The sequence below is a fragment of the Dermacentor andersoni genome, chromosome 4, assembly GCF_023375885.2.
Source record: "Dermacentor andersoni chromosome 4, qqDerAnde1_hic_scaffold, whole genome shotgun sequence".
In the NCBI taxonomy this organism is placed as follows: domain Eukaryota; kingdom Metazoa; phylum Arthropoda; class Arachnida; order Ixodida; family Ixodidae; genus Dermacentor; species Dermacentor andersoni.
The window spans coordinates 198,464,176-198,487,417 of NC_092817.1; the positions used below are offsets into that span (position 1 = coordinate 198,464,176).

At 48.8% G+C, this 23,242-nt stretch overlaps 18 non-coding genes and 4 pseudogenes across 18 annotated transcripts; all 22 read right to left on the bottom strand.

The window, feature by feature from the left end:
- Positions 1 to 883: 883 nt before the first annotated feature.
- On the bottom strand, positions 884 to 1,002 carry LOC140217829 (5S ribosomal RNA; annotated as a pseudogene).
- Positions 1,003 to 4,869: 3,867 nt separating this feature from the next.
- On the bottom strand, positions 4,870 to 4,988 carry LOC140217888 (5S ribosomal RNA). Its single transcript, XR_011894350.1, has one exon. It is a non-coding gene; the product is annotated as a 5S ribosomal RNA (ribosomal RNA).
- Positions 4,989 to 5,502: 514 nt separating this feature from the next.
- On the bottom strand, positions 5,503 to 5,621 carry LOC140217889 (5S ribosomal RNA). The gene has a single exon (XR_011894351.1). It is a non-coding gene; the product is annotated as a 5S ribosomal RNA (ribosomal RNA).
- Positions 5,622 to 6,135: 514 nt separating this feature from the next.
- LOC140217798 (5S ribosomal RNA) lies at positions 6,136 to 6,254 on the bottom strand (annotated as a pseudogene).
- Positions 6,255 to 6,769: 515 nt separating this feature from the next.
- On the bottom strand, positions 6,770 to 6,888 carry LOC140217830 (5S ribosomal RNA; annotated as a pseudogene).
- Positions 6,889 to 11,904: 5,016 nt separating this feature from the next.
- On the bottom strand, positions 11,905 to 12,023 carry LOC140217716 (5S ribosomal RNA). Its single transcript, XR_011894303.1, has one exon. It is a non-coding gene; the product is annotated as a 5S ribosomal RNA (ribosomal RNA).
- Positions 12,024 to 12,538: 515 nt separating this feature from the next.
- On the bottom strand, positions 12,539 to 12,657 carry LOC140217890 (5S ribosomal RNA). Its single transcript, XR_011894352.1, has one exon. It is a non-coding gene; the product is annotated as a 5S ribosomal RNA (ribosomal RNA).
- A 514-nt stretch (positions 12,658 to 13,171) lies between these two features.
- LOC140217891 (5S ribosomal RNA) lies at positions 13,172 to 13,290 on the bottom strand. Its single transcript, XR_011894353.1, has one exon. It is a non-coding gene; the product is annotated as a 5S ribosomal RNA (ribosomal RNA).
- A 514-nt stretch (positions 13,291 to 13,804) lies between these two features.
- LOC140217892 (5S ribosomal RNA) lies at positions 13,805 to 13,923 on the bottom strand. Its single transcript, XR_011894354.1, has one exon. It is a non-coding gene; the product is annotated as a 5S ribosomal RNA (ribosomal RNA).
- Positions 13,924 to 14,437: 514 nt separating this feature from the next.
- Positions 14,438 to 14,556, bottom strand: LOC126519975 (5S ribosomal RNA). Its single transcript, XR_007596751.1, has one exon. It is a non-coding gene; the product is annotated as a 5S ribosomal RNA (ribosomal RNA).
- A 514-nt stretch (positions 14,557 to 15,070) lies between these two features.
- LOC140217893 (5S ribosomal RNA) lies at positions 15,071 to 15,189 on the bottom strand. The gene has a single exon (XR_011894355.1). It is a non-coding gene; the product is annotated as a 5S ribosomal RNA (ribosomal RNA).
- A 514-nt stretch (positions 15,190 to 15,703) lies between these two features.
- LOC140217894 (5S ribosomal RNA) lies at positions 15,704 to 15,822 on the bottom strand. Its single transcript, XR_011894356.1, has one exon. It is a non-coding gene; the product is annotated as a 5S ribosomal RNA (ribosomal RNA).
- A 514-nt stretch (positions 15,823 to 16,336) lies between these two features.
- On the bottom strand, positions 16,337 to 16,455 carry LOC140217895 (5S ribosomal RNA). The gene has a single exon (XR_011894357.1). It is a non-coding gene; the product is annotated as a 5S ribosomal RNA (ribosomal RNA).
- A 514-nt stretch (positions 16,456 to 16,969) lies between these two features.
- LOC140217896 (5S ribosomal RNA) lies at positions 16,970 to 17,088 on the bottom strand. Its single transcript, XR_011894358.1, has one exon. It is a non-coding gene; the product is annotated as a 5S ribosomal RNA (ribosomal RNA).
- A 514-nt stretch (positions 17,089 to 17,602) lies between these two features.
- LOC140217897 (5S ribosomal RNA) lies at positions 17,603 to 17,721 on the bottom strand. Its single transcript, XR_011894359.1, has one exon. It is a non-coding gene; the product is annotated as a 5S ribosomal RNA (ribosomal RNA).
- Positions 17,722 to 18,235: 514 nt separating this feature from the next.
- On the bottom strand, positions 18,236 to 18,354 carry LOC140217898 (5S ribosomal RNA). The gene has a single exon (XR_011894360.1). It is a non-coding gene; the product is annotated as a 5S ribosomal RNA (ribosomal RNA).
- Positions 18,355 to 18,868: 514 nt separating this feature from the next.
- LOC140217899 (5S ribosomal RNA) lies at positions 18,869 to 18,987 on the bottom strand. Its single transcript, XR_011894361.1, has one exon. It is a non-coding gene; the product is annotated as a 5S ribosomal RNA (ribosomal RNA).
- A 514-nt stretch (positions 18,988 to 19,501) lies between these two features.
- Positions 19,502 to 19,620, bottom strand: LOC140217900 (5S ribosomal RNA). The gene has a single exon (XR_011894362.1). It is a non-coding gene; the product is annotated as a 5S ribosomal RNA (ribosomal RNA).
- A 515-nt stretch (positions 19,621 to 20,135) lies between these two features.
- On the bottom strand, positions 20,136 to 20,254 carry LOC140217901 (5S ribosomal RNA). The gene has a single exon (XR_011894363.1). It is a non-coding gene; the product is annotated as a 5S ribosomal RNA (ribosomal RNA).
- Positions 20,255 to 20,769: 515 nt separating this feature from the next.
- Positions 20,770 to 20,888, bottom strand: LOC140217902 (5S ribosomal RNA). Its single transcript, XR_011894364.1, has one exon. It is a non-coding gene; the product is annotated as a 5S ribosomal RNA (ribosomal RNA).
- A 516-nt stretch (positions 20,889 to 21,404) lies between these two features.
- Positions 21,405 to 21,523, bottom strand: LOC140217903 (5S ribosomal RNA). Its single transcript, XR_011894365.1, has one exon. It is a non-coding gene; the product is annotated as a 5S ribosomal RNA (ribosomal RNA).
- Positions 21,524 to 22,039: 516 nt separating this feature from the next.
- On the bottom strand, positions 22,040 to 22,158 carry LOC140217831 (5S ribosomal RNA; annotated as a pseudogene).
- Between the last annotated feature and the right edge of the window lie 1,084 nt (positions 22,159 to 23,242).

A 23,242-nucleotide genomic window follows, 5' to 3' on the forward strand; every position in this document is an offset into this window, starting at 1 on the left:
AACCAACCACACGTGAGTGTAAAAAAAAGAAAAAAAATTAAGTCACAGAAGCACGCAATAAAAAAAAAAAGCAAAAAGAAGGGTGCCATCAGCACTCGGTGTTCCCAGGTGGTCTCCCTCCCAAGTACTGACCGAGCCCAATGCTGCAGAAGGGCAGCGGATTGGGCGAGTTGGTGTTGCATGGTAACTATAAATTCAAACAGCGCTTAAACGACAGGACCAGAATGAGGAGGAGACAAACACGTGTTTGTCTCCTCCTCATTCTGGTCCTGTCGTTTAAGCGCTGTTTGAATTTATAGTTACCAATGCTGCTTAGCTTCGGGGATCGGACGAGAACCGGCGTATTCAGCATGGTATGGCCGATGGCAGGGATGCTATGTTTACGACTGCACCTGTATCGTGCTATGTGCATTCGCAACGTATTGCTGCAGCACGCACGCGGCACTGTCTTTCCGTTGACAGTACAGGCACACGTCGTGTACGTGGATTGCTCCGTTTGTTGTGGTTAGTCGCTGCCGAGTCGAGCTCGCAATAAAACAAGAGGACGAGCGCAACGATGTGCGTCCGCTGCAGCCCACGTTTGGCGCTAGTAATGAGCCAAGTTATTGATTGTCACTGAGCTGGATACGGGTGTAATAGGTAAACGGTTAGCAGTTTGTGCGACTAAATTTTGCACCATTACTTATACCGGTTACCACCGTCACTGCGCGTACAATCGCCTAGCGGCTTGCATATTGTTTTTGCACTTCGACGTTGGCTCTACCAGTAGGCTGCGCCAGTTGAACGTAACAGTAAATAAAACCAACCACACGTGAGTGTAAAAAAAAGAAAAAAAATTAAGTCACAGAAGCACGCAATAAAAAAAAAAAAGCAAAAAGAAGGGTGCCATCAGCACTCGGTGTTCCCAGGTGGTCTCCCTCCCAAGTACTGACCGAGCCCAATGCTGCTTAGCTTCGGGGATCGGACGAGAACCGGCGTATTCAGCATGGTATGGCCGATTTTTTTTTTTTTTTTTTTTTTTATTACCGGTTTTTTCGCAGAACGTGCAGTTTCCACACATTACAGTATCACAATTGCAATACAAACAAAAAGGAAAGAAAAGAGTCACACCATACAACAAAGCCGTCTGTCCCTATTGGACAGGCGTTGTCAACTTAAAATTCCTTCATGGCTGTCAGAGGTTCTAGCCTCCACAGCCATTCCGGAACACATTGTTGCATTTTCTGTATTTCTATGAATCGCGACATACATTCTCTGAAATAAACGCGAGCGGGCCTAGCGTCAGGATCACAATAGTACCCTGCCATACGAGCCCGCCATATACAGTGGAGAGCGTTTAACATAATGAAATCATATGGAACCCCGTCATCATCCTTAATTGTCAGATACCTTATCCCTTGGGGGTCCACCGGTAACTCTTTTTTCAGGGTTCGCTTTAAGACGTCCCAGAAAAAGAAGCCCTCCCAACATTCCAAAAAAACAAGATCTATGGTTTCCTGCTTTTTGCAGATCAAGCAATGCGTTCCCCATGGTACGATACAACCTCGCTCTTCCATGAAAGTCTTCACTGAGAGCGTACCGGTGTGAAGCTTAAAAAAAAACGTTTTTACCCCTGGTGGCACCTCCATGCGTTTTACGCGTTTAAGTACATCAAGTCCTGGCCCTCCACTGTAAATGGCTCTGTATAACGGCACTGGGAAAACAATGTCGCACACATCTTTATACAATCTTTTCCTTTTAACATCGCAAAGGTAATCCATTGAAAATCGAACAGAAAGAAATCTTACGCTGTCGGCCACTTCCTTAAAGAAGCCACGAAGTGATCCGGTAACGCATGCCGTACTGACAACATGTGTCGGCAAAGCGCCGCTCAACCTGAGCTGGCATACTGTGCGCAGAAAAGGATGGCGCACATCGCGAAAAAACAAGAATCGGTTGACTAGTTGTCTAACAAAAAGATGAACCAAACCCACACCGCCGTCTTTCACTCTTCTAAACAAATTGGTTCGGCTGCACCTTTCCCATGTTGACCCCCAGATGAAAACAGCAAACACTCTGTGCAGCCTTTGCACATTTGCTCTCGAGCAATACAACGCTTGCATGACATAATATAACTTCGTGACAAAAAACATATTACAGACTGTCGCCCTTGCAAAAATTGACAGCTTCACATCCTTCCATCTGTCCGCCTTTTCTTTCATTTCATTGGCTTGGCTCCTCCAATATTCATCGCTACTATTGTAGCTATTGAGAGGAACGCCCAAATACCTCGTCGGCGTTTTGACCCAGTTGAGGTTCGCGAAGTTGTCCGGTGCAGACTCCCACTTCCCGTGCCACAGGCCTAGGGATTTGCCCCAATTTATTCTACTACCCGTGACATCACAGAAATGTTTCACTGCCGATACTGTTTCCGTTACACTTGGTTTGTCTGTGCAACACACTGCAATGTCATCTGCATATGCGAGCAGCTTCACCTCTGTCGCTGCTAATCTGAAACCACGTATTTTGTCATTTCCGTTAATTACTACACACATTGCTTCTATGTATATGACAAATAACAGCGGACTGAGGGGACAGCCTTGGCGTACTGAACGCATGATGTTAATGGGGGCCCCCAGAGTCTTATTGACAATTAATCTTGTTGTGCAATTCTGGTACACCAAGGCCACGCCCTCCCTGATGATGGAACCGACATTAACATGATCCAAGATGGCAAACAAAATAACGTGAGCAACACAATCGAACGCTTTCTCCAAATCGAGCTGAAGAACTGCAACGCCACCATCGGTGACGTCACAGCACTCGAGCACGCTCCGCATCTGATGGATGTTCGAAAAAATGGACCGCCCCTTGATGCCGCAAGTTTGGTGGTCTCCGACAATTTCCTTGATGACACCTTGAAGTCTCGCAGCTAAAATCTTCATAAAGATCTTGTAATCAATGTTTGTTAGTGATATCGGTCTATAGGATGACACGGATCTGAGTTTGTCTGTTTGATCACTCTTCGGGATTAGTATTGTGTGCGCTTTTCCAAAAGATGGGGGCAATAATTTCTTCTCGTACGCGTCATTGAATACGTCTGCTAACAATGGGGCCAGTTCTCTTTTGAAAGCCTTATATAACCCCGCACAGAGTCCATCAGGCCCAGGCGACTTGCCCGAGTTCAAATCGCCGATTGCCTTTTCAACTTCATTCTCGGTAATGTTGCCTTCCAATCGTTCTTTAACGTCATCTCCCAGTCTCGGCATCCGTTGAAGAAAATCTGCTTTGAAACTCTCTACATTCGCTGCCTGAAATGCAAAGAGCGACTGGTAGTACTGACAGAAGGCGCGTCCTATGCTTTCGTTGTCGTCAACAAGAACCCCGTTCATTAAAATCTTATCCACATGGTTTCGCCGTCCGTGCGCCTTCTCGAGTCCAAGCGCCCTTTTTGTGGGCGTCTCCCCCGCCGCTAATCCATCTGCTCGTGCACGCACGATGGCACCTTGATAACGTTCTTTATCGAACTGTTCAAGCTTTTCCTTCACGCTCCGCACATCGTCTTTGTACAGACCAGGCTCTCTGCACTCCAGCGTTATCAGCTGCTGAAGTAGTGTTCCCAAACCGTTTTCTTTATATTCCCTCTCAAATTTTAGGCAGCTTGACCTTTCTAAGGCTTTCATTTTAACTTTTTGTTTGAAACATTCCCACTTTTCAGCTATTGTTTCAGCTTCATCTTTGCGTATTTCATTAATGGCATTCCGTACTGCCTTTACAAAAGATTCATCATTTAATAATGAGGCATTCATTTTCCACATCTCCCAATTAAACGCATGTTTCCGTTTCCCTATACCGACATTACATATTACGAGACAATGATCTGAGAACGATACGGGTACTACAGAATAACCGTGGCATCTTGGAATTGTATCCAGCGAAATGTAGATTCGGTCCAACCGCGCATGGCTACTGCCCTGAAAACGTGTAAATGTCACGTCACGCCCCCCTTCCAGACAATCAAACACGTCATCTAGTTCATTTTCATTAATTAGTTTTGACAAGACTTCACTGCTTCTGTCACGCACACCGGCATTATTGGCTCTGTCACTAGCGCTCATTACACAATTGAAGTCTCCTAAGAGCATAACGCGCTTATCGCATCGAACATACTGCGAAAGGTTCGAAAAGAAACGGGCACGCTCTTCTACTGAATTGGGCGCATATACGCATATGACACGGTACTGAAACTCGCACAAAACAATATCGCAAAAAACAATCCTTCCAGATGGACAAGAAAAGGTACTTTGAATCTGCAGTTCAGGCAGTTTCTTCACAAAAAGAATGCACCCCCCAGCCAGCATGGTATGGCCGATGGCAGGGATGCTATGTTTACGACTGCACCTGTATCGTGCTATGTCCATTCGCAACGTATTGCTACAGCACGCACGCGGGACTGTCTTTCCGTTGACAGTACAGGCACACGTCGTGTACGTGGATTGCTCCGTTTGTTGTGGTTAGTCGCTGCCGAGTCGAGCTCGCAATAAAACAAGAGGACGAGCGCAACGATGTGCGTCCGCTGCAGCCCACGTTTGGCGCTAGTAATGAGCCAAGTTATTGATTGTCACTGAGCTGGATACGGGTGTAATAGGTAAACGGTTAGCAGTTTGTGCGACTAAATTTTGCACCATTACTTATACCGGTTACCACCGTCACTGCGCGTACAATCGCCTAGCGGCTTGCATATTGTTTTTGCACTTCGACGTTGGCTCTACCAGTAGGCTGCGCCAGTTGAACGTAACAGTAAATAAAACCAACCACACGTGAGTGTAAAAAAAAGAAAAAAAATTAAGTCACAGAAGCACGCAATAAAAAAAAAAGCAAAAAGAAGGGTGCCATCAGCACTCGGTGTTCCCAGGTGGTCTCCCTCCCAAGTACTGACCGAGCCCAATGCTGCTTAGCTTCGGGGATCGGACGAGAACCGGCGTATTCAGCATGGTATGGCCGATGGCAGGGATGCTATGTTTACGACTGCACCTGTATCGTGCTATGTGCATTCGCAACGTATTGCTACAGCACGCACGCGGCACTGTCTTTCCGTTGACAGTACAGGCACACGTCGTGTACGTGGATTGCTCCGTTTGTTGTGGTTAGTCGCTGCCGAGTCGAGCTCGCAATAAAACAAGAGGACGAGCGCAACGATGTGCGTCCGCTGCAGCCCACGTTTGGCGCTAGTAATGAGCCAAGTTATTGATTGTCACTGAGCTGGATACGGGTGTAATAGGTAAACGGTTAGCAGTTTGTGCGACTAAATTTTGCACCATTACTTATACCGGTTACCACCGTCACTGCGCGTACAATCGCCTAGCGGCTTGCATATTGTTTTTGCACTTCGACGTTGGCTCTACCAGTAGGCTGCGCCAGTTGAACGTAACAGTAAATAAAACCAACCACACGTGAGTGTAAAAAAAAGAAAAAAAATTAAGTCACAGAAGCACGCAATAAAAAAAAAAGCAAAAAGAAGGGTGCCATCAGCACTCGGTGTTCCCAGGTGGTCTCCCTCCCAAGTACTGACCGAGCCCAATGCTGCTTAGCTTCGGGGATCGGACGAGAACCGGCGTATTCAGCATGGTATGGCCGATGGCAGGGATGCTATGTTTACGACTGCACCTGTATCGTGCTATGTGCATTCGCAACGTATTGCTACAGCACGCACGCGGCACTGTCTTTCCGTTGACAGTACAGGCACACGTCGTGTACGTGGATTGCTCCGTTTGTTGTGGTTAGTCGCTGCCGAGTCGAGCTCGCAATAAAACAAGAGGACGAGCGCAACGATGTGCGTCCGCTGCAGCCCACGTTTGGCGCTAGTAATGAGCCAAGTTATTGATTGTCACTGAGCTGGATACGGGTGTAATAGGTAAACGGTTAGCAGTTTGTGCGACTAAATTTTGCACCATTACTTATACCGGTTACCACCGTCACTGCGCGTACAATCGCCTAGCGGCTTGCATATTGTTTTTGCACTTCGACGTTGGCTCTACCAGTAGGCTGCGCCAGTTGAACGTAACAGTAAATAAAACCAACCACACGTGAGTGTAAAAAAAAGAAAAAAAATTAAGTCACAGAAGCACGCAATAAAAAAAAAAGCAAAAAGAATGGTGCCATCAGCACTCAGTGTTCCAAGGTGGTCTCCCTCCCAAGTACTGACCGAGCCCAATGCTGCTTAGCTTCGGGGATCGGACGAGAACCGGCGTATTCAGCATGGTATGGCCGATGGCAGGGATGCTATGTTTACGACTGCACCTGTATCGTGCTATGTGCATTCGCAACGTATTGCTACAGCACGAACGCGGCACTGTCTTTCCGTTGACAGTACAGGCACACGTCGTGTACGTGGATTGCTCCGTTTGTTGTGGTTAGTCGCTGCCGAGTCGAGCTCGCAATAAAACAAGAGGACGAGCGCAACGATGTGCGTCCGCTGCAGCCCACGTTTGGCGCTAGTAATGAGCCAAGTTATTGATTGTCACTGAGCTGGATACGGGTGTAATAGGTAAACGGTTAGCAGTTTGTGCGACTAAATTTTGCACCATTACTTATACCGGTTACCACCGTCACTGCGCGTACAATCGCCTAGCGGCTTGCATATTGTTTTTGCACTTCGACGTTGGCTCTACCAGTAGGCTGCGCCAGTTGAACGTAACAGTAAATAAAACCAACCACACGTGAGTGTAAAAAAAAGAAAAAAAATTAAGTCACAGAAGCACGCAATAAAAAAAAAAAGCAAAAAGAAGGGTGCCATCAGCACTCGGTGTTCCCAGGTGGTCTCCCTCCCAAGTACTGACCGAGCCCAATGCTGCTTAGCTTCGGGGATCGGACGAGAACCGGCGTATTCAGCATGGTATGGCCGATTTTTTTTTTTTTTTTCTTTATTGCCTGGCTTTGGTACATAGTTTCACAAGAGGCAACGCTCACCTCAACAAATACAAAAGTAGAATATACATTTTCTCTATGTGGACATATTACAAAGCATTGTGCTGGCTCGGACTAATCAAAATTCGCGCAATGCTACCAATGGTTCTACTCTTGGGAGCCACTCCGGTGGCTCCGCTGCCGCTTTATGGATAGCGACAAACCAGTGCATGTTTTCCCTGAAATACATACGTGCAGGCTGCGCATCTTTATCGACATAGTATCCTGCCATTCTCGCGCGCCAAATACAATGGAGGCCCAAGAGCATAATTAAATCAAAAGGCACCCCATCCTCATTATCTATGCTTAAGTAGCGGATGCCATATGGGTCCAATGGAAATTCTTTCTTTAGTGTCCTCTGCAAAACATCCCAGAAGAACACGCCTTCCCAACAGTTTAAGAAAACATGATCTATTGTCTCTGGCTGCTTGCAAATTAAACAGTGCGTTCCCCACGGTAAATATACCCCTTTTCTCTCCAAAAACTTCTTAACTGGTAACGTTCCCGTGTGTAATTTGAAAAAGAAGGTTTTGGTTCCTGGCGGGACCTGCATTTTCTTTACTCTCTTTAAAACATCGCTGCTTGGGCCTCCACCGTACAAGGACCTGTACAATGGCGCTGGGAAAAGAACGTCGCACAAAGCACAATACAGTTTCTTTTTGTTCACACCGGACAGGTAATCATTCGAGAAGCGCACTGAAAGAAATCGGACACTCGATACCACTTCTTTGTAAAACCCTCGAATGCCTCCCGAAAACTCTTCGGTTGAAACCACATACTCTGGCAGCCGTCTACTCAGCCTCATTTGACATACCGTGCGCAAGAAAGGGTCGGTTGCGTCCCTAAAGAACAAGAACCGGTTTACCAACTGCCGTACAAAGAGATGGCCCAATCCCAGCCCCCCGTCTTTTACCCGCCGGAACAAGTTGGTCCGGCTGCAGCGCTCCCATTCCGACGCCCAAACAAAGACGGCGAAAATCCTGTGTAGCTTCTGAACATTTGACCGTGAACAGTGCAATACTTGCATTACGTACCAAAGCTTGCTGATAAAGAAAAGGTTACAAACGGTGGCTCTGGCAAAAATAGAGAGATTAGTGCCTTTCCACTTCTCAGCACTCTCCCGTGTGTCTTTGACCTGCTCTTTCCAGTACTGCTCGCTATCGCGATAGGCATCTAGCGGGACGCCCAAGTACTTGCCTGGGGTCGTCACCCAATGCACGTTGGCAAAATGATCTGGCTTCGTTGGCCACGATCCATGCCAGAGCCCGAGGCACTTCGACCAGTTAACTCCACTTCCAGTGACATGGCTAAATTTACGGACACATTTGACAGCCTCAATTATGCTCACCTGATCCTCCGCAAAAACAGCGACATCATCTGCATAAGCCAGCAGCTTCACTTCAACTGCTTGAAGCTTAAATCCCATAATTCTATTGTTTTCAATCAATCTCATACACAGGGTTTCAATGTAGATACAAAACAACAGAGGGCTGAGGGGGCAGCCCTGACGCACAGAACGTTGCAGCCTAATGGGAGCCCCCAAACTCTTATTCACGATCAATCTGGTCGTGCAGTTACGGTACGCCAGGGCGACCCCCTCGCATATTACAGATCCGAGATTGGCATAGTCTAAAACGGCAAACAAGATTTCATGAGCGACGCAGTCAAAAGCCTTCTCGAGGTCAATCTGTAAGATGGCAATCCGACTATTACAATCATCACAGCACTCAAGTACACTGCGCGCTTTGTGAATATTAGTAACAATAGTCCGGCCTTTAATCCCACATGTCTGGTGAGGCCCGACGATGTCCTGTATCACTGACTGCAATCTTCGTGCCAATATCTTCATAAAGATTTTATACTCGATATTGGTGAGTGCTATGGGACGATACGCCGTAACAGATCTTAATTTCACTGCATCATCAGTTTTAGGAATGAGTACTGTGTGTGACGACCCATAAGACGGAGGCAATGTTTTCCATTTGTACGCTTCGTTAAAGATTACATTCAATACAGGGCTAATTTCGTGCTTAAATTCTTTATAAAAACCGGCGCTAAAGCCGTCTGGCCCAGGCGATTTTCCGGGGTTTAAGTTGTCTATGGCCTGTTCAACTTCGGATTCTGTTATCTCTAGTTCCAATCTTTGTTTTCTTTCGTCGTCCAGTCGGGGTATAGCACGCAAGAACTCATTCCCAAATGTGGTAGCGTCTACTTTGTGGTGCGAGAATAGCGCCTGGTAATGCTCATGAAAAGCTGCTTTGATGTCGTCTGTGTCTGTTGATAAGATCCCGCGCCATTCTATTCCGTCTATGTGGTTCCTTTCAGCGCGTGCTTTTTCTAACCCTAGCGCTCGTTTCGAAGGCGCTTCACCTGCAGCTGTGTCTTCAGCCCTTGCCCTCACCAGGGCTCCCCTATAGCGTTGCTCTTCAAGTTGCTCTAACTGTTGTTTCACTTTTCTTATGTCTTCTATCCATTTGCCCGGTGCCTGAGATTCCTGCCTGAGCAGTTGTTGAAGAAGCGTCTTTAACTCAGTCTCTTTCTGTTTCTCTGCGAAACGAATACAGGTGGCCCTCTCTATTGCCTTTATTTTTAGGGCTTCCTTACTCAGCTCCCACTGTTGCCATATGTGAAGGTTATTACTGGGGTCTATTTTCCTTATTTCTTCTCTTACTGCTCGGTTAAACGGTTCATCCTGAAGAAGCTTGTTATTTAATTTCCACGTTTCCCATGAGAAAGCGTTACCTCGCTTTGGAATTCCTATGCAGCATTGAACCAAGCAATGGTCAGAAAAAGACACTGGCACTACCTCGTAACTGTTACACTGCGGAACGATGTCAACGGTCGCATAAATGCGGTCGAGCCGTGCGTGACTAGAGCCCTCAAAACGTGTGTACTTCACAGCACGCGCTCCTTCGAGGCACTCTGCCACATCCACAAGGTCCCAGTTCTCTACAATTCGCGACAACACTTCCGTGCTTTTGTCTCTAAACCCACGAACGCTTGTTTTATCCCGCGAACTGAGGACACAGTTGAAATCGCCCATGACTATGAGCTGTCTTCCCTTGCATAGACGCTCTTCAATGTGGTGAAAAAACTCAGCCCTTTCATCCACCTTATTGGGCGCGTACAAGCATAGAATACGCCACTCGTTGTTGTTGTACGAAAAATCGACGACAACACATCGGCCCGACACACACGAATAAATTGTATGCACCTCTAACCCAGGCAACTTCTTAACAAAAAGGACACATCCAGCGGATGTGCCCACCGCATGACTGACTACGGCGGAAAACCTAGACATGAAACGCCGCACCATAACGCCGGTCTCTTCTTCACCGTCGACTTTCGTCTCCTGCACGGCTAGCACATCAATGTCGTGCTCCGTTATAAGCCGGTAAAGCTGGCCTTGCTTTCTTTTCCCTGCCAGTCCTCGAACATTTAGAGTAGCGACTTTCAACGGACACGTTGGAGCCATTTTAACAATAGGAGAAGAGACCGGCAATATGGTGCTTACCTCTCGCGTCTAGCACGAGGCTAGACGCCGCCATCGCCGCCAGTGCGGTCCGGCGGAAGAACATGAGCGTGTCCTCGGTACTCCGAATTTCCGGCACGCTTGTCCACCGGAACGTTAGGGCGCGGCCGCAACGATGGACGGCGGCTTTGAGGCGCCTTTGCCGGGGGCTCCTCGGCTCCAGGCGTCGCCGTCTGGTCACCGTCGGCGCTGGTTTGGGCGTGGGAACGCTTCGCCGCAGCGGAGACGCTGGTCGGCGTGCGGGCACCACTCTTGTCCGGTTGCAGCTCGTTCGGACCCTCTGGCTCGACGACCTTGGGCTCCGGAGTGTTCTCCCCATCCTTTCCGGTTGTCTCGTTTGACCTAGGCAAGTCATCCGCTGGTTGTTGGCTCGCTGAACCATCCCCAGTGAGGGCGTCGTCGCCGCTAGACGCTGACGAGTCGAGTGGCCCCGTCTGCTTGCCCGCCTCGTCCGTTCCCCTCGCTGCATCCTCGGCTTCAACGACGTCCATGAGTTCCGCGACCTCATCCGTCTTTCCCAGCCCGGTAGCCGACGCGTAGGTACGGACGCAGTCAGCGTCCGCGTGTCCGTAGCGTCTGCACTTCGAGCACTTGGGCACCTTGCAGTCGCGGCGAACATGGCCCGTGCCATGGCAGCGCAGGCACTGCATCGGCCGCCCGGGTACCACCACAAGGGCCAACTCACCGGCGACTCGAACCTGGTGGGGCAGGTCGTCCACCTGCATTCCCGGCTTGAGCTTGAGCAGCACGGTTCTCGTAGTCGTGCCCTTCTCTCTCATGCCTTGGACGCGCCAACGCTCCCGCGTCACCTCGGTTACGTTCCCGAACGCCGCAAGATCTTGCACCCCGTTCCCGAACGGGGTGCAAGATGAAGACATCCGGACTGCTTTAGCATGGTATGGCCGATGGCAGGGATGCTATGTTTACGACTGCACCTGTATCGTGCTATGTGCATTCGCAACGTATTGCTACAGCACGCACGCGGCACTGTCTTTCCGTTGACAGTACAGGCACACGTCGTGTACGTGGATTGCTCCGTTTGTTGTGGTTAGTCGCTGCCGAGTCGAGCTCGCAATAAAACAAGAGGACGAGCGCAACGATGTGCGTCCGCTGCAGCCCACGTTTGGCGCTAGTAATGAGCCAAGTTATTGATTGTCACTGAGCTGGATACGGGTGTAATAGGTAAACGGTTAGCAGTTTGTGCGACTAAATTTTGCACCATTACTTATACCGGTTACCACCGTCACTGCGCGTACAATCGCCTAGCGGCTTGCATATTGTTTTTGCACTTCGACGTTGGCTCTACCAGTAGGCTGCGCCAGTTGAACGTAACAGTAAATAAAACCAACCACACGTGAGTGTAAAAAAAAGAAAAAAAATTAAGTCACAGAAGCACGCAATAAAAAAAAAAAAAGCAAAAAGAAGGGTGCCATCAGCACTCGGTGTTCCCAGGTGGTCTCCCTCCCAAGTACTGACCGAGCCCAATGCTGCTTAGCTTCGGGGACCGGACGAGAACCGGCGTATTCAGCATGGTATGGCCGATGGCAGGGATGCTATGTTTACGACTGCACCTGTATCGTGCTATGTGCATTCGCAACGTATTGCTGCAGCACGCACGCGGCACTGTCTTTCCGTTGACAGTACAGGCACACGTCGTGTACGTGGATTGCTCCGTTTGTTGTGGTTAGTCGCTGCCGAGTCGAGCTCGCAATAAAACAAGAGGACGAGCGCAACGATGTGCGTCCGCTGCAGCCCACGTTTGGCGCTAGTAATGAGCCAAGTTATTGATTGTCACTGAGCTGGATACGGGTGTAATAGGTAAACGGTTAGCAGTTTGTGCGACTAAATTTTGCACCATTACTTATACCGGTTACCACCGTCACTGCGCGTACAATCGCCTAGCGGCTTGCATATTGTTTTTGCACTTCGACGTTGGCTCTACCAGTAGGCTGCGCCAGTTGAACGTAACAGTAAATAAAACCAACCACACGTGAGTGTAAAAAAAAGAAAAAAAATTAAGTCACAGAAGCACGCAATAAAAAAAAAAAGCAAAAGGAAGGGTGCCATCAGCACTCGGTGTTCCCAGGTGGTCTCCCTCCCAAGTACTGACCGAGCCCAATGCTGCTTAGCTTCGGGGATCGGACGAGAACCGGCGTATTCAGCATGGTATGGCCGATGGCAGGGATGCTATGTTTACGACTGCACCTGTATCGTGCTATGTGCATTCGCAACGTATTGCTGCAGCACGCACGCGGCACTGTCTTTCCGTTGACAGTACAGGCACACGTCGTGTACGTGGATTGCTCCGTTTGTTGTGGTTAGTCGCTGCCGAGTCGAGCTCGCAATAAAACAAGAGGACGAGCGCAACGATGTGCGTCCGCTGCAGCCCACGTTTGGCGCTAGTAATGAGCCAAGTTATTGATTGTCACTGAGCTGGATACGGGTGTAATAGGTAAACGGTTAGCAGTTTGTGCGACTAAATTTTGCACCATTACTTATACCGGTTACCACCGTCACTGCGCGTACAATCGCCTAGCGGCTTGCATATTGTTTTTGCACTTCGACGTTGGCTCTACCAGTAGGCTGCGCCAGTTGAACGTAACAGTAAATAAAACCAACCACACGTGAGTGTAAAAAAAAGAAAAAAAATTAAGTCACAGAAGCACGCAATAAAAAAAAAAGCAAAAAGAAGGGTGCCATCAGCACTCGGTGTTCCCAGGTGGTCTCCCTCCCAAGTACTGACCGAGCCCAATGCTGCTTAGCTTCGGGGATCGGACGAGAACCGGCGTATTCAGCATGGTATGGCCGATGGCAGGGATGCTATGTTTACGACTGCACCTGTATCGTGCTATGTGCATTCGCAACGTATTGCTACAGCACGCACGCGGCACTGTCTTTCCGTTGACAGTACAGGCACACGTCGTGTACGTGGATTGCTCCGTTTGTTGTGGTTAGTCGCTGCCGAGTCGAGCTCGCAATAAAACAAGAGGACGAGCGCAACGATGTGCGTCCGCTGCAGCCCACGTTTGGCGCTAGTAATGAGCCAAGTTATTGATTGTCACTGAGCTGGATACGGGTGTAATAGGTAAACGGTTAGCAGTTTGTGCGACTAAATTTTGCACCATTACTTATACCGGTTACCACCGTCACTGCGCGTACAATCGCCTAGCGGCTTGCATATTGTTTTTGCACTTCGACGTTGGCTCTACCAGTAGGCTGCGCCAGTTGAACGTAACAGTAAATAAAACCAACCACACGTGAGTGTAAAAAAAAGAAAAAAAATTAAGTCACAGAAGCACGCAATAAAAAAAAAAGCAAAAAGAAGGGTGCCATCAGCACTCGGTGTTCCCAGGTGGTCTCCCTCCCAAGTACTGACCGAGCCCAATGCTGCTTAGCTTCGGGGATCGGACGAGAACCGGCGTATTCAGCATGGTATGGCCGATGGCAGGGATGCTATGTTTACGACTGCACCTGTATCGTGCTATGTGCATTCGCAACGTATTGCTGCAGCACGCACGCGGCACTGTCTTTCCGTTGACAGTACAGGCACACGTCGTGTACGTGGATTGCTCCGTTTGTTGTGGTTAGTCGCTGCCGAGTCGAGCTCGCAATAAAACAAGAGGACGAGCGCAACGATGTGCGTCCGCTGCAGCCCACGTTTGGCGCTAGTAATGAGCCAAGTTATTGATTGTCACTGAGCTGGATACGGGTGTAATAGGTAAACGGTTAGCAGTTTGTGCGACTAAATTTTGCACCATTACTTATACCGGTTACCACCGTCACTGCGCGTACAATCGCCTAGCGGCTTGCATATTGTTTTTGCACTTCGACGTTGGCTCTACCAGTAGGCTGCGCCAGTTGAACGTAACAGTAAATAAAACCAACCACACGTGAGTGTAAAAAAAAGAAAAAAAATTAAGTCACAGAAGCACGCAATAAAAAAAAAAGCAAAAAGAAGGGTGCCATCAGCACTCGGTGTTCCCAGGTGGTCTCCCTCCCAAGTACTGACCGAGCCCAATGCTGCTTAGCTTCGGGGATCGGACGAGAACCGGCGTATTCAGCATGGTATGGCCGATGGCAGGGATGCTATGTTTACGACTGCACCTGTATCGTGCTATGTGCATTCGCAACGTATTGCTGCAGCACGCACGCGGCACTGTCTTTCCGTTGACAGTACAGGCACACGTCGTGTACGTGGATTGCTCCGTTTGTTGTGGTTAGTCGCTGCCGAGTCGAGCTCGCAATAAAACAAGAGGACGAGCGCAACGATGTGCGTCCGCTGCAGCCCACGTTTGGCGCTAGTAATGAGCCAAGTTATTGATTGTCACTGAGCTGGATACGGGTGTAATAGGTAAACGGTTAGCAGTTTGTGCGACTAAATTTTGCACCATTACTTATACCGGTTACCACCGTCACTGCGCGTACAATCGCCTAGCGGCTTGCATATTGTTTTTGCACTTCGACGTTGGCTCTACCAGTAGGCTGCGCCAGTTGAACGTAACAGTAAATAAAACCAACCACACGTGAGTGTAAAAAAAAGAAAAAAAATTAAGTCACAGAAGCACGCAATAAAAAAAAAAGCAAAAAGAAGGGTGCCATCAGCACTCGGTGTTCCCAGGTGGTCTCCCTCCCAAGTACTGACCGAGCCCAATGCTGCTTAGCTTCGGGGATCGGACGAGAACCGGCGTATTCAGCATGGTATGGCCGATGGCAGGGATGCTATGTTTACGACTGCACCTGTATCGTGCTATGTGCATTCGCAACGTATTGCTACAGCACGCACGCGGCACTGTCTTTCCGTTGACAGTACAGGCACACGTCGTGTACGTGGATTGCTCCGTTTGTTGTGGTTAGTCGCTGCCGAGTCGAGCTCGCAATAAAACAAGAGGACGAGCGCAACGATGTGCGTCCGCTGCAGCCCACGTTTGGCGCTAGTAATGAGCCAAGTTATTGATTGTCACTGAGCTGGATACGGGTGTAATAGGTAAACGGTTAGCAGTTTGTGCGACTAAATTTTGCACCATTACTTATACCGGTTACCACCGTCACTGCGCGTACAATCGCCTAGCGGCTTGCATATTGTTTTTGCACTTCGACGTTGGCTCTACCAGTAGGCTGCGCCAGTTGAACGTAACAGTAAATAAAACCAACCACACGTGAGTGTAAAAAAAAGAAAAAAAATTAAGTCACAGAAGCACGCAATAAAAAAAAAAGCAAAAAGAAGGGTGCCATCAGCACTCGGTGTTCCCAGGTGGTCTCCCTCCCAAGTACTGACCGAGCCCAATGCTGCTTAGCTTCGGGGATCGGACGAGAACCGGCGTATTCAGCATGGTATGGCCGATGGCAGGGATGCTATGTTTACGACTGCACCTGTATCGTGCTATGTGCATTCGCAACGTATTGCTGCAGCACGCACGCGGCACTGTCTTTCCGTTGACAGTACAGGCACACGTCGTGTACGTGGATTGCTCCGTTTGTTGTGGTTAGTCGCTGCCGAGTCGAGCTCGCAATAAAACAAGAGGACGAGCGCAACGATGTGCGTCCGCTGCAGCCCACGTTTGGCGCTAGTAATGAGCCAAGTTATTGATTGTCACTGAGCTGGATACGGGTGTAATAGGTAAACGGTTAGCAGTTTGTGCGACTAAATTTTGCACCATTACTTATACCGGTTACCACCGTCACTGCGCGTACAATCGCCTAGCGGCTTGCATATTGTTTTTGCACTTCGACGTTGGCTCTACCAGTAGGCTGCGCCAGTTGAACGTAACAGTAAATAAAACCAACCACACGTGAGTGTAAAAAAAAGAAAAAAAATTAAGTCACAGAAGCACGCAATAAAAAAAAAAGCAAAAAGAAGGGTGCCATCAGCACTCGGTGTTCCCAGGTGGTCTCCCTCCCAAGTACTGACCGAGCCCAATGCTGCTTAGCTTCGGGGATCGGACGAGAACCGGCGTATTCAGCATGGTATGGCCGATGGCAGGGATGCTATGTTTACGACTGCACCTGTATCGTGCTATGTGCATTCGCAACGTATTGCTGCAGCACGCACGCGGCACTGTCTTTCCGTTGACAGTACAGGCACACGTCGTGTACGTGGATTGCTCCGTTTGTTGTGGTTAGTCGCTGCCGAGTCGAGCTCGCAATAAAACAAGAGGACGAGCGCAACGATGTGCGTCCGCTGCAGCCCACGTTTGGCGCTAGTAATGAGCCAAGTTATTGATTGTCACTGAGCTGGATACGGGTGTAATAGGTAAACGGTTAGCAGTTTGTGCGACTAAATTTTGCACCATTACTTATACCGGTTACCACCGTCACTGCGCGTACAATCGCCTAGCGGCTTGCATATTGTTTTTGCACTTCGACGTTGGCTCTACCAGTAGGCTGCGCCAGTTGAACGTAACAGTAAATAAAACCAACCACACGTGAGTGTAAAAAAAAGAAAAAAAATTAAGTCACAGAAGCACGCAATAAAAAAAAAAGCAAAAAGAAGGGTGCCATCAGCACTCGGTGTTCCCAGGTGGTCTCCCTCCCAAGTACTGACCGAGCCCAATGCTGCTTAGCTTCGGGGATCGGACGAGAACCGGCGTATTCAGCATGGTATGGCCGATGGCAGGGATGCTATGTTTACGACTGCACCTGTATCGTGCTATGTGCATTCGCAACGTATTGCTGCAGCACGCACGCGGCACTGTCTTTCCGTTGACAGTACAGGCACACGTCGTGTACGTGGATTGCTCCGTTTGTTGTGGTTAGTCGCTGCCGAGTCGAGCTCGCAATAAAACAAGAGGACGAGCGCAACGATGTGCGTCCGCTGCAGCCCACGTTTGGCGCTAGTAATGAGCCAAGTTATTGATTGTCACTGAGCTGGATACGGGTGTAATAGGTAAACGGTTAGCAGTTTGTGCGACTAAATTTTGCACCATTACTTATACCGGTTACCACCGTCACTGCGCGTACAATCGCCTAGCGGCTTGCATATTGTTTTTGCACTTCGACGTTGGCTCTACCAGTAGGCTGCGCCAGTTGAACGTAACAGTAAATAAAACCAACCACACGTGAGTGTAAAAAAAAGAAAAAAAATTAAGTCACAGAAGCACGCAATAAAAAAAAAAGCAAAAAGAAGGGTGCCATCAGCACTCGGTGTTCCCAGGTGGTCTCCCTCCCAAGTACTGACCGAGCCCAATGCTGCTTAGCTTCGGGGATCGGACGAGAACCGGCGTATTCAGCATGGTATGGCCGATGGCAGGGATGCTATGTTTACGACTGCACCTGTATCGTGCTATGTGCATTCGCAACGTATTGCTACAGCACGCACGCGGCACTGTCTTTCCGTTGACAGTACAGGCACACGTCGTGTACGTGGATTGCTCCGTTTGTTGTGGTTAGTCGCTGCCGAGTCGAGCTCGCAATAAAACAAGAGGACGAGCGCAACGATGTGCGTCCGCTGCAGCCCACGTTTGGCGCTAGTAATGAGCCAAGTTATTGATTGTCACTGAGCTGGATACGGGTGTAATAGGTAAACGGTTAGCAGTTTGTGCGACTAAATTTTGCACCATTACTTATACCGGTTACCACCGTCACTGCGCGTACAATCGCCTAGCGGCTTGCATATTGTTTTTGCACTTCGACGTTGGCTCTACCAGTAGGCTGCGCCAGTTGAACGTAACAGTAAATAAAACCAACCACACGTGAGTGTAAAAAAAAGAAAAAAAATTAAGTCACAGAAGCACGCAATAAAAAAAAAAGCAAAAAGAAGGGTGCCATCAGCACTCGGTGTTCCCAGGTGGTCTCCCTCCCAAGTACTGACCGAGCCCAATGCTGCTTAGCTTCGGGGATCGGACGAGAACCGGCGTATTCAGCATGGTATGGCCGATGGCAGGGATGCTATGTTTACGACTGCACCTGTATCGTGCTATGTGCATTCGCAACGTATTGCTGCAGCACGCACGCGGCACTGTCTTTCCGTTGACAGTACAGGCACACGTCGTGTACGTGGATTGCTCCGTTTGTTGTGGTTAGTCGCTGCCGAGTCGAGCTCGCAATAAAACAAGAGGACGAGCGCAACGATGTGCGTCCGCTGCAGCCCACGTTTGGCGCTAGTAATGAGCCAAGTTATTGATTGTCACTGAGCTGGATACGGGTGTAATAGGTAAACGGTTAGCAGTTTGTGCGACTAAATTTTGCACCATTACTTATACCGGTTACCACCGTCACTGCGCGTACAATCGCCTAGCGGCTTGCATATTGTTTTTGCACTTCGACGTTGGCTCTACCAGTAGGCTGCGCCAGTTGAACGTAACAGTAAATAAAACCAACCACACGTGAGTGTAAAAAAAAGAAAAAAAATTAAGTCACAGAAGCACGCAATAAAAAAAAAAGCAAAAAGAAGGGTGCCATCAGCACTCGGTGTTCCCAGGTGGTCTCCCTCCCAAGTACTGACCGAGCCCAATGCTGCTTAGCTTCGGGGATCGGACGAGAACCGGCGTATTCAGCATGGTATGGCCGATGGCAGGGATGCTATGTTTACGACTGCACCTGTATCGTGCTATGTGCATTCGCAACGTATTGCTACAGCACGCACGCGGCACTGTCTTTCCGTTGACAGTACAGGCACACGTCGTGTACGTGGATTGCTCCGTTTGTTGTGGTTAGTCGCTGCCGAGTCGAGCTCGCAATAAAACAAGAGGACGAGCGCAACGATGTGCGTCCGCTGCAGCCCACGTTTGGCGCTAGTAATGAGCCAAGTTATTGATTGTCACTGAGCTGGATACGGGTGTAATAGGTAAACGGTTAGCAGTTTGTGCGACTAAATTTTGCACCATTACTTATACCGGTTACCACCGTCACTGCGCGTACAATCGCCTAGCGGCTTGCATATTGTTTTTGCACTTCGACGTTGGCTCTACCAGTAGGCTGCGCCAGTTGAACGTAACAGTAAATAAAACCAACCACACGTGAGTGTAAAAAAAAGAAAAAAAATTAAGTCACAGAAGCACGCAATAAAAAAAAAAGCAAAAAGAAGGGTGCCATCAGCACTCGGTGTTCCCAGGTGGTCTCCCTCCCAAGTACTGACCGAGCCCAATGCTGCTTAGCTTCGGGGATCGGACGAGAACCGGCGTATTCAGCATGGTATGGCCGATGGCAGGGATGCTATGTTTACGACTGCACCTGTATCGTGCTATGTGCATTCGCAACGTATTGCTGCAGCACGCACGCGGCACTGTCTTTCCGTTGACAGTACAGGCACACGTCGTGTACGTGGATTGCTCCGTTTGTTGTGGTTAGTCGCTGCCGAGTCGAGCTCGCAATAAAACAAGAGGACGAGCGCAACAATGTGCGTCCGCTGCAGCCCACGTTTGGCGCTAGTAATGAGCCAAGTTATTGATTGTCACTGAGCTGGATACGGGTGTAATAGGTAAACGGTTAGCAGTTTGTGCGACTAAATTTTGCACCATTACTTATACCGGTTACCACCGTCACTGCGCGTACAATCGCCTAGCGGCTTGCATATTGTTTTTGCACTTCGACGTTGGCTCTACCAGTAGGCTGCGCCAGTTGAACGTAACAGTAAATAAAACCAACCACACGTGAGTGTAAAAAAAAGAAAAAAAATTAAGTCACAGAAGCACGCAATAAAAAAAAAAAGCAAAAAGAAGGGTGCCATCAGCACTCGGTGTTCCCAGGTGGTCTCCCTCCCAAGTACTGACCGAGCCCAATGCTGCTTAGCTTCGGGGATCGGACGAGAACCGGCGTATTCAGCATGGTATGGCCGATGGCAGGGATGCTATGTTTACGACTGCACCTGTATCGTGCTATGTGCATTCGCAACGTATTGCTGCAGCACGCACGCGGCACTGTCTTTCCGTTGACAGTACAGGCACACGTCGTGTACGTGGATTGCTCCGTTTGTTGTGGTTAGTCGCTGCCGAGTCGAGCTCGCAATAAAACAAGAGGACGAGCGCAACGATGTGCGTCCGCTGCAGCCCACGTTTGGCGCTAGTAATGAGCCAAGTTATTGATTGTCACTGAGCTGGATACGGGTGTAATAGGTAAACGGTTAGCAGTTTGTGCGACTAAATTTTGCACCATTACTTATACCGGTTACCACCGTCACTGCGCGTACAATCGCCTAGCGGCTTGCATATTGTTTTTGCACATCGACGTTGGCTCTACCAGTAGGCTGCGCCAGTTGAACGTAACAGTAAATAAAACCAACCACACGTGAGTGTAAAAAAAAAGAAAAAAAATTAAGTCACAGAAGCACGCAATAAAAAAAAAAGCAAAAAGAAGGGTGCCATCAGCACTCGGTGTTCCCAGGTGGTCTCCCTCCCAAGTACTGACCGAGCCCAATGCTGCTTAGCTTCGGGGATCGGACGAGAACCGGCGTATTCAGCATGGTATGGCCGATGGCAGGGATGCTATGTTTACGACTGCACCTGTATCGTGCTATGTGCATTCGCAACGTATTGCTACAGCACGCACGCGGCACTGTCTTTCCGTTGACAGTACAGGCACACGTCGTGTACGTGGATTGCTCCGTTTGTTGTGGTTAGTCGCTGCCGAGTCGAGCTCGCAATAAAACAAGAGGACGAGCGCAACGATGTGCGTCCGCTGCAGCCCACGTTTGGCGCTAGTAATGAGCCAAGTTATTGATTGTCACTGAGCTGGATACGGGTGTAATAGGTAAACGGTTAGCAGTTTGTGCGACTAAATTTTGCACCATTACTTATACCGGTTACCACCGTCACTGCGCGTACAATCGCCTAGCGGCTTGCATATTGTTTTTGCACTTCGACGTTGGCTCTACCAGTAGGCTGCGCCAGTTGAACGTAACAGTAAATAAAACCAACCACACGTGAGTGTAAAAAAAAGAAAAAAAATTAAGTCACAGAAGCACGCAATAAAAAAAAAAAAGCAAAAAGAAGGGTGCCATCAGCACTCGGTGTTCCCAGGTGGTCTCCCTCCCAAGTACTGACCGAGCCCAATGCTGCTTAGCTTCGGGGATCGGACGAGAACCGGCGTATTCAGCATGGTATGGCCGATGGCAGGGATGCTATGTTTACGACTGCACCTGTATCGTGCTATGTGCATTCGCAACGTATTGCTACAGCACGCACGCGGCACTGTCTTTCCGTTGACAGTACAGGCACACGTCGTGTACGTGGATTGCTCCGTTTGTTGTGGTTAGTCGCTGCCGAGTCGAGCTCGCAATAAAACAAGAGGACGAGCGCAACGATGTGCGTCCGCTGCAGCCCACGTTTGGCGCTAGTAATGAGCCAAGTTATTGATTGTCACGGAGCTGGATACGGGTGTAATAGGTAAACGGTTAGCAGTTTGTGCGACTAAATTTTGCACCATTACTTATACCGGTTACCACCGTCACTGCGCGTACAATCGCCTAGCGGCTTGCATATTGTTTTTGCACTTCGACGTTGGCTCTACCAGTAGGCTGCGCCAGTTGAACGTAACAGTAAATAAAACCAACCACACGTGAGTGTAAAAAAAAGGAAAAAAATTAAGTCACAGAAGCACGCAATAAAAATAAAAAAGCAAGAAGAAGGGTGCCATCAGCACTCGGTGTTCCCAGGTGGTCTCCCTCCCAAGTACTGACCGAGCCCAATGCTGCTTAGCTTCGGGGATCGGACGAGAACCGGCGTATTCAGCATGGTATGGCCGATTTTTTTTTTTTTTTTTTTTTTTTATTACCGGTTTTTTCGCAGAACGTGCAGTTTCCACACATTACAGTATCACAATTGCAATACAAACAAAAAGGAAAGAAAAGAGTCACACCATACAACAAAGCCGTCTGTCCCTATTGGACAGGCGTTGTCCACTTAAAATTCCTTCATGGCTGTCAGAGGTTCTAGCCTCCACAGCCATTCCGGAACACATTGTTGCATTTTCTGTATTTCTATGAATCGCGACATACATTCTCTGAAATAAACGCGAGCGGGCCTAGCGTCAGGATCACAATAGTACCCTGCCATACGAGCCCGCCATATACTGTGGAGAGCGTTTAACATAATGAAATCATATGGAACCCCGTCATCATCCTTAATTGTCAGATACCTTATCCCTTGAGGGTCCACCGGTAACTCTTTTTTCAGGGTTCGCTTTAAGACGTCCCAGAAAAAGAAGCCCTCCCAACATTCCAAGAAAACGTGATCTATGGTTTCCTGCTTTTTGCAGATCAAGCAATGCGTTCCCCATGGTACGATACAACCTCGCTCTTCCATGAAAGTCTTCACTGAGAGCGTACCGGTGTGAAGCTTAAAAAAAAACGTTTTTACCCCTGGTGGCACCTCCATGCGTTTTACGCGTTTAAGTACATCAAGTCCTGGCCCTCCACTGTAAATGGCTCTGTATAACGGCACTGGGAAAACAATGTCGCACACATCTTTATACAATCTTTTCCTTTTAACATCGCAAAGGTAATCCATTGAAAATCGAACAGAAAGAAATCTTACGCTGTCGGCCACTTCCTTAAAGAAGCCACGAAGTGATCCGGTAACGCATGCCGTACTAACAACATGTGTCGGCAAAGCGCCGCTCAACCTGAGCTGGCATACTGTGCGCAGAAAAGGATGGCGCACATCGCGAAAAAACAAGAATCGGTTGACTAGTTGTCTAACAAAAAGATGAACCAAACCCACACCGCCGTCTTTCACTCTTCTAAACAAATTGGTTCGGCTGCACCTTTCCCATGTTGACCCCCAGATGAAAACAGCAAACACTCTGTGCAGCCTTTGCACATTTGCTCTCGAG